Raw genomic sequence first — 12,088 nt, 5'->3', positions numbered from 1 at the left:
ACAGCGTCGTAGATATAATTCAATCATTGTCATGTGAATCGCTATCAACAACACCCATATATGACAAATCATTTTTTTTATTGGCTTGGTAAATAATAACTCGATGCATAGTATAAGCAAATAACAAATCGATGTTGTTTTATATTGTGATTCATTCAATCATTTCTTTGACTTGCTTAACCTTATATATATATGTTGCTATATGCATCTTGAATAAAATGTAGTAAATGTATGTGCTGGCTAACGCAAATTGATATCTTGCTTATGACAATTGTGAGCTTATCATCTGGTTGCAGTGAAGACGATCTATCTCAATCATTGAAAAGTTATGGATAAGTTAACATCTGTATAAATGACGCACCTGAAGAATTGAACATGTGCACTAATGATGCACAAGATAAGAATGGTGTAGGCATTGGATTCACTCTTGACTTGAATGTTCCAGCAGAATAAATGCAATTCGATAATGAGGTAGACGATCATGACAGTACACTTGATAAAGGTGTAGGCGTAGTGAATGTACATGATAGTACACTTGATTGTTCCCGTAGAAGAAATGCAGTTTAATAATAAGGAAGATGCATATAGATTTTATAATGATTATGCCTTAAAACTTGGCTTCAGTGTTAGAAGATATTCTTTGTTAAAAAATGTACAGGGTGTCGTGATGAGAAAGACATATGTTTATTCTAAGGAAGGTTGAAAGAAGTCAAGTGGAAATCCAACAATGAGCAAGCCAGGTTAAGGATGTGGATGTTCAGTGAGAATGGTGTTAAGAAGACTTTTGAATGAAAAATGTGTAGTTCGTACTTTAATCAGTTATCATAACCATGATTTAGCAGCTTCATTTATGACTCTTATGTTAAGGTCACGTCATAAAGTAACTAAAGTGCATGTTGTAATTGCTGGAATAGCTGATAGCGCTGTCATTATACTAAGGAAGACATACAATTTGTGCGTGCACATAGATGGTGGTCGCGAGAATGTGTCATTCACACATATGGATCTAAGAAATCACTTAAGAAGGAAGAGGATAGATGACATAAAGAATTGAGAAATATGTTCTTTGGTTGATTACTTACAGAAGAAATCAAGCATTGACCTTGGTTTCTTTAGTGCAATGCAACTGGATGAAGATGGACATGCTGTGAATATATTTTGGGCAGATTCAAAATCAAGAGTAGATTATGAATGCTTCAATGATATTCTTGTTTTTTATATCACAGTGAACATTAATACTGAACAGTGGCCATTTGCGCAGTTTGTCGGAGTGAACCATCACTCACAGAGTTGTATATTAGGCGGTGTTTTTTTTTGTATGACCAGACCAAAGAAAGCTTTGAGTGGTTGTTCAAAGTATTTACACAGGCAATGAATGGAAAGCAACATGAAGTTGTACTTATAAATGGTGATCACGCAATTGTGACTGCAGTGTCTCATGTATGGCTAAATACATATCATCACCTATGTTTGTGGCATATCTTTCCAAACACAGTAAAGAACATAGGACACATATTTAATCAGAAGTTAGGTTTGACAAAAAGTTTACAAGGTGTGTACTTGAGAGCGTAGATGAGGTAACTTTTATGTCTGATTGTGAGGAAATGATTCAGATGTACGACCTTGAAAATTATGTGTGGTTACAAAATTTACATGCAGAAAAAGAAGAAGTGAGCATTGGCATATGGAAGACAATACTTTTATGCAAGTATGATAAGCACACAAAGAGTTGAATTTATGCATGTCACGCTGAATAAAACCTTGCATTCATGTTTAACAATGTTTTGCTTCATGGAAGAATATAAATTATTTGTAGATGGTCTTAGACAGAATACGCTTGAATAAGATATGAAATGCTTCAATACATGCCTTGTAACTTTTGGCATGAAAATATTGATGCGACCTGCAGATCTGTATACATTAATTGTATTTGAATAGATTAAGAAGGAAGTTACACAGGTCATGAATTGTAACATAGAAGGATGTGTGCAAACCAAAAATATGCATAAATATCATATTGTATGGAAGGGCAAAGAGCATCCGAAAAGGTAAGAAGAACATGTTACGTAAAATGTTGACAACATAATAGTTGAATATATGTGCAAAATATATGAATTCAAAGGTATTTTATGTCGTTATGCATTAAAGGCACTTAATCAAGAGAATATATAAGAAATACATGAGTCATATTTAATGCAAAGATGGATGAGACAAACAAAGATTGAACTGTTGGATACAAATAATGCCAGTCAATTTGGTGTTGATGAGAAGTGACACATAACCTCTCATTACTAACAACTATGTAGATCACTTATGCATGTTGTAGATTTGGCATCCAAAAGTGAATAAGCCTATGTATGCATGAGAAAAGTATCAAGGGAGTTACTTGAAAATGTGCAGATAATTCACCATCAGTCTGTTGCAGCTCATGAAGACCAGTCTAAGAAAATGAGTGCGAACAACAAAGGTAAAAATCATGTTTTTCTTGACACTTATGAGAAGTTGTGCGCAAGCGTAAACATCATCTTCAACAAGTCAGGAGTCAACGTTCTAGATTATAATAGAAAAATTCACCTAGCGAAGGGTATCAAAAGAAAACTTACCTCTGATCATAGTCGTTGGAGGATAAAGGGTGCACTGGAATTAGTTGGCAAGAAAAGGTCTAAGAAACAACCAACCTCTAAGCAAAAGCAACCAAGCCCTTCGCATGAACATGTATATAATACATTATATTGCTTTTCTTGTAAATTGCATTACGTGCAGCTTATCAATATCTAACTTATGTAATTCCTAACATGCAACAATACCTTACAGACGTACACTACAATGTTGAATCCTTCAATTCTCTCGACCAGTTTTTCTGGAATGATAGCTTCAGTTTACAAGTCTTTAGGTATGTAATCAATGTTGAGAGAATGTTTGCATTTCTTGTGAAACTAAATGTAGTGTATTATATTGCTCTGTTTCATGACAAACTCACTTAAATATCAATTCAAAAGTGAGCTATGGAGCACATAAATCACGTGTGAACTATGTTTAATAATTTATTATTCACATGTATAAATCATTGTAATATGTATCCTTTACATATATAAATCATTGTCTCATCTAGCCTACAGAGCTAGAAATTTGATACCGTAGGTAAATCGTCGTTGTTTAGTGCTTATACCATTAGTGAAAATTGTTGTCTCATCTAACCTTAACATATACAAATCGTTATACATATATTGTAGTTGAGTCGTTGCACAAAAAGTTGTTCTATAAATAAACTGCTTAATTTTTAAACTATTAGTAAATTATTTGTATAGTGATTTATTTGGTATATAAATCGTTATACCATGTAGTGTCCTATCGCGATCTACACAATGACGTCTATGTCGGCCACAACTAGATGAAAATCGCAATGTGCATGAGTACAAATCGTGATAAAAGTGCACAGACAAATCGTTGTCTCATATAACCTTCAAATATACACATCGTTGTACAATCCAATCCAATCACTCTCCCACCTAAACCCATAAATTTAAACTTCAATGAAAAAAATTAAAGTAAATTCGCCATGATTTACAACATGATACCGATTTACGTTTTATACATAAATAATATTTTAGTAACAATTGCAAATTGATATGAGTAAATCACGATATTATATATCGATATCGTTCACAAAGACAAACAAAGATATATCATTGTCGTAGTAGTTTCTTAAATACAAATCGACGTTATTTAGAACCAAATTCATTTACCAAAAATATGAGTATCTAGTTACAATACATTATGACCAATGGTTTTGCCATGAAACGATTTACACAATGACTGATTAATAAATGGTTGAAAAGAAAAATAGTAAACAAAGCCACACAATGTATAGACTTAGTAAAGTACAAATCGAGAATAATTCAATAATACAAATCTAGGTAACTTTAAAAATACAAATCGATTTCGTTCACAAAGACTAATAAAGACATCATTATCGCGGTAACTTCATAAATACAAATCGACTTCATTCATAAAGACTAACAAAGATATATCGTTGTCGCGGTAACTTTAAAACTACAAATCAATGTGATTTACAACCGCAATCATTTACGAAAAAAACTAGTTTTTTTTACATGACCACAATGGTTTGGCTTAGATAAAATACATGACCATCATCATAAAAAAATAGATATCATCATGAAGTTACAGTTGTAAATCATGTGGTTGTAGTTACGAAGTTACGGTGAGAACGATATGTATTTGTTTGTCTTTGTAAACGAAATTGATTTGTATTTAAGAAGTTAACTTGATGTGTACTTTACTATTTCTAAACGGAACATCGATTTATACCGTTGAAAGCCATTATGCAAATCGCTATAAAACATATCATTGACATAGACAAAGCCCGTAACAACAAATCGTGATAGGATAAATCTTTTTCGCTTTATATCCGTGTCTGTACATGTTGTGATCGGACACTTCCTCTATGAAAAACAATTCATGATTTGTTAAATAAAGAATTATATAATCATAGAATGTTATGTGACATAATGAATTATAATTGGTTGCAAGCTAATCGGTGTCAAGCAAACCGCGATAGCATGTAACCTTCATATGTACAAATCGTTTCAACCTTGAACCAATCATTCTGTAAATTGCGATAGGAAAACCGTAAAAGCAAATCATAATTAACACTGTACACAACGCTAATCGCTTTTACAATTTTCATTTACGAAGGTCGAACATTACAACGATTTGCTTAGTGGCACTAGTGTTTTATACTTATTTAAAAAAAACACATTGTCCAGGACTAAACCCCTAATCTATTTTAAAAAATAATACATTGTTTAGTGGCACTAGTGTTACATCGATTTATACTTTACTAATTCTAAATGGGGCATCGATTTGTACAATTGAAGCAATCATTTTGTAGATCGCGATAGGAAATATCGTTGATATAGACATAGCCCATAAAATCAAATTGCGATAGCACATAGCCTTCATACATACAAATTGTTTCAACCTTTTATCAATCATTATGTAAATCACAATAGCAAGACCGTAAATGCAAATTATGATTTCCACCATGCACAATGCTAATCCCTTTTACGATTATCATTTACGAAGGCCAAACATTACAACGATTTGTTCAGTGGCACTAGTGTTTTACGCTTTTTAAAAAAACAATACATTATCCAGGCTGTTCATCATCGACCCAACCCATTTTCTAGGTCTAAAACCTTAATATATTTAACCTCTCTTCATCTTTTCTTCAATATACTTCATGAGAAATATGCAATAGTCATGCGGGCTTCATCTTCTATGCTTACTGGGATCCATACCTTATGCAACTTCATCAACTCTACCTCGAAGCTTTCTGCATTAGCCTGCATGCATGAACACATGCAAAGCCTTATATGTGCTTAATCTAAAACAAACAAGGAGACCACGACTGTGGCGTATTTGTCGTAAAGTATATCAAAATTTACGCAAAATATAAAATGACAAATATGCTATATCGTGTAGTTCCATCTTCTCTACCTGTAGAAACATATTAATGATGAAAAAAGACAAATTTTGAAGAAACTCGTAATGCAGTTTAGAAAATATATGCCTGATTCATCGTTGTTGGTCGTGTAGTTGTCAAAGTCTTCTTCCTCGCCATTAATGGCCGTGTAGCGATGAAGCAGGTTATATGTTCAGCCCATAAACACGTTGTTTATAAAAGAAACGTCAGTTCGTCTGTTCCTTTTCGAAAATCATGTGTAAAGTATATAATTGTATTCATTTATAAAGGAGATGTTGTTTCACATACTGCTCCTTTTCAAAAATTATGCGCAAAGTATACAATTATATAAACATATAAATTACATTGCATATTAATTAAAAAACATTGTTTCATTTGCAAATCACTATAGAAAATAAATTAAAAAATGTCATGTCGATTTATTTATTATTTTTCTTTTCTGTCTTTTATGAATCAGTTATTGTGTAAATCGCTATAGGACATATCGTTCACATAGACACAGTTTGTAAAAGCAAATCTCTATAGGACATATCGTTCACAATGACGAAATCGTAATAGGATATTCAAACAGATTTGGTTCGATTGTTGGATGGATTTAAGTGGGATGGTTGTACAGGTCGTGATAGAATTGCTTCTATAAAAAATAAATCGTGATGTCTTATAGTACTGGTTGCAAGCCAATCGATATCAAGCAAATCACAATAGCACGTAGTCCTTATACGTACAAATTGTTTCATCATTTTATCAATGTTTGTGCAAATCATTTCAGCCATTTATCAATCATTGTGTAAATCACGATAGGAAGACCTCATAATCGTGTCAGTACGCAATGCTAAATGCTTATTTGATTTTTATTTACGAAGGTTGATCATTACAATTATTTGTTTAGTGACATTTGTGTGCTACACTAATTAAAATAGATTTATACACTTATAGAATGTCATGTTATAGAAAAGAATTATAAAATTACAACAAAGAATTATAGAATCTCAATAAATAATTACCAGGACATCGATTTGTATTTATGAAGTTATCGCGCTAACGATATCGATATGTTTGTGAGATATAGATGTTGCAATAAATATCATGATTTATGCAATAGCGTCTATGTCAGCCGCAACAATTTGTCTTTGTTACTAAAATATTGTTATAGTATAAAACTTAAATCAATGTGGTGGTAAGTCGATTTGTATTTATCAAGTTACCTCAATTTGTAATTTACCAATAAACATCGTATCGATTTGTTTTTTTTCTTTTTTTCGCCTTTTATCAGTCATTGTGTAAATCACGGTAGGACAACTCGTTTCTATCTTGTACTTTAAAGTCATCAAGTAACATGCCAACTTGTGCTTGCAGATCCAGGTAGCATGTATTGATCCAAGCTAGTTGTGAGATATAGATGTTGCAACAAATATTGTAGTTCATCTGCTCGATTTACAACCACAAATGTTTCATAGATACATCGTGACCAGTGGTTTGGCTTAGATACAATACATGACCATCATCATCGAAGTTAAAACATCATCATCAAAGAAAACACTAATGGTTTGGCTTAGATACTTCATCGCTTTACAGTTACAATACATCATGACCAATGGTTTGACTTAGATACAATACATGACCATCATCATCGAAGTTTACAGAGAAGATGCCATCATCATTGAAGAAAACATATGTTTTCATCCTCGAAGTATATGTCAGCATTCCACCTGACATTCCATTTAGAATTGATCCAATGGTCAAGCATGACCAAGGCAACAAAGCGGTACCAAATATGGCATATTTGTCATGAAGTATATCAAAGTAGATAGAACATATCTATCTTCGGTTATCAGGATCACCCCCCGTCTATCATGCACAGGTAGACAGAACAAAGAAGAAGAAGAAAAAAGATGAAGAAAAAAAAGAACGACATGAGAAGAAGAAGAATAAAGAAGAAGAAGAAGAGGTATATGTGCATAAAACCCTAATCTATGTAAAAACTTAATATAGATCTCTATACAACCCTATTCTATGTAAAACCCTAACCGACCCTACCCGACCCATTGTCCAGGTCTAAAACCCTAATCTATTTAACCTTTCTTCCTCTTTTTTGTAGCAACGCAACCTATTTTTCTTCTTCTTTCTCCTCCGCTTTCGTCTTCTTCTTTCTTGTATTTCTCTTTCTTCCTTTGTTCTTTTGTGTTCCTTCTACCTGTGCTTGATAAATGGGATTCAAAGCTTACGCAAAATATAACAACAATATTCATCCTCAATCTTTGCCGCCATACTGAAGCAAGCACAAATATTTTACCTAATTTGCCAAATCTTTGATATACTTCAAGACAAGTATGCTATAGTGGTGAGGGCTCCATACTTCTCTCTAAAGTAGTATGGAAATGTCCTCCCATAAATAGCTTTTCACACCTTGATTGCATTAGAAACACATCACTATTTAGACGTGATTTTCATACTGGTGATAATTGTCTTCTTTGATAATGATGGTCATGTATTGTATCTAAGCTAAACCATTGATCATGATGTATTGTAACTAAATTCTAATATTTTTTATAAATGAATGTGGTTGTAAATCATATGAATTTGTAGTTATGAAGTTACTGCGTCAACGATATGTCTTTGTTTGCCTTTGTGAATGAAATCAATTTGTATTTAAGAAGTTAACTAGATTTGTATCGTTAAAGTTATCTTGATTTATACTTTACTAATTCTAAATGGGACATCAATTTGTACCGTTGAATCAATCATTGCATAAATCGCTATAGAACATATAGTATAAATTGCTATAGCACATAGCCTTTATACATATAAATTGTTTCAACCTTTTATCAATTTTTATGAAAATCACAACTCGATGATTGCAAAAGCAAATCATAATTTCCACTGTACACAATGCTAATCACTTTTATGATTTTCATTTACAGAGGGTGAACATAATAACGATTTATTCACATAGACAAAGCTTATACAAAGAAATCACGATAGGACAAATACTGTTATTCGATGAAACTTAAAGAATATTGGTTGTAAGTTGATTTGTATTTATCAAGTTAGCTAGATTTGTAGTTCACCAATAAACATCGTGTCGATTAGTTTTCTTTTATCTTTTTCGCCTTTTATCAGTAATTGTGTAAATCGCGATAAGGCAAATCCTTGTACATATACTGTATTAGAATTGTTATACAAGACAATGTCCTATAGCGATTTATAAAATTACGTCTATGTCAGAGACAATGATTTGCCTTTGCTACAAATAGCAGTCCAACTTATTGGCGTGTTTAGTAAAATTAAAATTTTATTTCAACCTAGAGAGATTTACATAATTTGTATACACAATCTTATAAAATTTGTATAAAAAATTGTATATACAGTCTACAAAATCTGTTAGAAGTCTCTGTACATCATATTACTTATGGCGGGGTCGCGTTGTTCATTGCCTTCCTATTCTTGCCAGTTGAGTTTTTTTTCTTCCATAATTAGAAATTTCATCAATTTTTTATATAGTTTTGTGCAGAATCCAGGTATATCATCCTGCAAAAAAAAAGGTAATGTGACACCAATATATAACTTGAGTCTCTAATAATAGAGGATAATAAAACATGTTTAAGTGTAGAGTATACAACATCAAAATCAGGTTCCCATCCATTGTATATTGCTTTAATATACTTCATTAAAAATATGCCATAATCGACATTATTATTTTGTAAAGGAGCATTGTGTGCTCACCAATGTCGACACCCAAAATGTCTTTGACGAATCCCTCTTGTGGTTAATGCAGAAGCAAGTAAATTCTGGGCCACCGTATAAGATACTATACACTTATAGATGAAAACTTACCAATTGCATAATGTCACATTGTACACCAGTGTGAAAGTCCAATGAGTTGTATCGCCATAGTTGTTTTTTCCATAAATCCATCACGTATAAGACTCAATGATGAGAGGTTTGCCAGAGTGTAGGAATCAATATCTGCAAATCGATAAAATATCTTATAAATTGATAGTATAAATAGTGTTAAGACTGTTATGCCTAAACCTTGGACAAAAGGTTTCTTCACTTACCTTTTCATTTGAACAAAAGTCTCTACAATGATCATCGTTACCCCAACATGATAGTCCACCCTGAAATCCAATAAAGTATGGCATTCAACAGACGAAACTTTGTTGAACAAAATAATGATAATACTAAGGTTAAAACACGATGCAACAAGAGTAAATAAAAAAAAAACAAACATATAAGAGAACCGATATACCGTGAAATAAGGGGTGATGACACGTATAGTATTGATTGTTGCATTGCTTTGAATATACATGACAAAATCAGATATAGTCTATTTAAAACAAATATGCATGTGTTAACATACATACCCATGACATACGTAAATATACAACTGATAGTGGTTTCATATGTACAAAATTACTCATAGTGTTTCCTTCTGCAAATTCATCTTGCAGCCAGTTGATGTTATCTTGGAGCTCTTTGCTGAGTTTTGGGGTACCATTTTTTATGGATGTTCTACTGACATTAGCAGAATATTCAATAAATGATATTGAAATACCTTTCTACAGTACACAACACAAATCAAATATACGCCATAAAAAAGATAAATTTTGAAGAAACTCTTCATGAGGTTTAGAAAATATACGTCTGCTTCCCCATAGCTGGTCGTGTAGCTGTCGTTGTCTCCTTCCTCGCCATCGCTGGCCGTGTAGATATCGTTGTCTCCTTCCTCACCATCGCTAGTCGTGTAGTTGTCATCGTCACCTTTCTCAACATCGATACCCCCATGAAGCAGGTTATATGTTTGATTCACTAACACATCGTTTATAAAGAAAATGTTGGTGTGTCTGTTCTTTAATCACGAAGCAAAGTGAAGCGACACCCTCCTGAAGTTGTGTGATATGTCATTTATATATAAAGAAAATGTCATTTCACCTACTGTATGTTTTCAAAAACCGCATGCAAATAAATTGCATTGCACATTAATTAAATTAAAAAATGTTGTTTCATATGCCTTTTACAAAACAAGTCAATGCAATAGGACATATCAAGCAAATCATGATAGCACGTATCGTTACACTAAATCTCGATTTGTAGTTTACTAAGTTTAAACATTGTGTCAATTTGTTTATTGTTTTTCTATTTTTTATATTTTAGCAGTCATTGTGTAAAATCACGATAGGACAAATTGTTATAATAGACACATCTTGTCAACGCAAATTGTGATAGGACAAATCATTGCAGTGAAATCAATTTGCAACTTTTACTTAAATCAGAAGCAAGTTGTAAATCAATTTTTATTTATGAAGTTACCTTGATTTTTACTTTATCTAGTCTAAACATCGCCTCGATTTGTTTATTGTTTTTCATTTCTGCCTTTTATGAATCAGTCATTGTGTAAAATCAATCATTGTGTAAATCACGATAGGATATATCGTTCACATAGACAAAGCTCATCAACGTAAATCCTGATTGTATGAAGGGTTTAGGTGGAGGGTGATTGGATTGGGGTGGTTGTAAGACCCATTTGGCTCTCATGAAATCCAAACTCAATCTAAACCCTAAAACCCTAAACTATAAATCCTAAACCCCTAAATCCTAAACCCTAATTTTTAAACCCTAATCGTGATATGACATATCATTCACATAGACAAGGCTCAAATATGCAAATCGCAATAGGATATTCAAACAAATTTGGTGGGATGTGATGCATTCGATTGAATTGATGGATTTAGGTGGGGGTGTGATTGGATTGGGTTGGTTGTGAGACCCATTTAGCTCTCATCAAATCCAAACATAATCTAAACTACTATATATATATATAAAGTAGGATCCATTTGGAATTTAGATAGATCCAAAACTGAATCCCTAAACTCTGAACCCTAAACCAGACGCTTAAACTATAAACCCTAAACCCTTAACCGCAAACCCGAAACCCTGAACCTAAACCCTAAATCCTAAGCTATAAACCCTTAACCGCAAACCCCAAACCCTGAACCTAAACCCTAAATCCTAAACTATAAACCCTATACCCGAAACTCGAAACCCTAAACGATATGTCTTTGTTTGTCTTTGTGAACGATATCGATATGTAATATAGCGATTTACTCATCGATTTACAACTATTACTGTGACAATGATATATCTTTGTTTGTATTTATGAATGATATCGATATGTAATATTGCGATTTACTCATATCGATTTGCATCTATTACTAAAATAATGTGAACAAAATGGTGAAAACAAATTATAATTTTTACTTAAATAAGTCTCAAGTTGTAAATCGATTTGTATTTATGAAGTTACCTCGATTTGTATTTACTAAGTCTAAACATCGTGTCAGTTTGTGTACACGTGCATAAAACCCGAGTATATGTAAAACCCTAATATAGATATGTGTAAAATCCTATTCTTTGTAAAACCCTACCCGACCTGATCCGACCCGTGGTCCATGTATAAAATCTTAATCTATTAACAATTCTTCCTCTTTTCTACGGCAACACAACTTCTTCTTCTCCTTCTTTTTCTTCTTTTTTCTCTATCGCCTCCATCTTCCTTCTTCTTCTTCCTTGTATATTGGAGCA

The sequence above is a fragment of the Nuphar pumila genome, chromosome 5 (assembly GCF_984573655.1).
Source record: "Nuphar pumila chromosome 5, dmNupPumi1.hap1.1, whole genome shotgun sequence".
NCBI classification, from domain to species: Eukaryota; Viridiplantae; Streptophyta; class Magnoliopsida; order Nymphaeales; family Nymphaeaceae; genus Nuphar; species Nuphar pumila.
Note: the sequence above shows the minus strand (reverse complement) of the source record.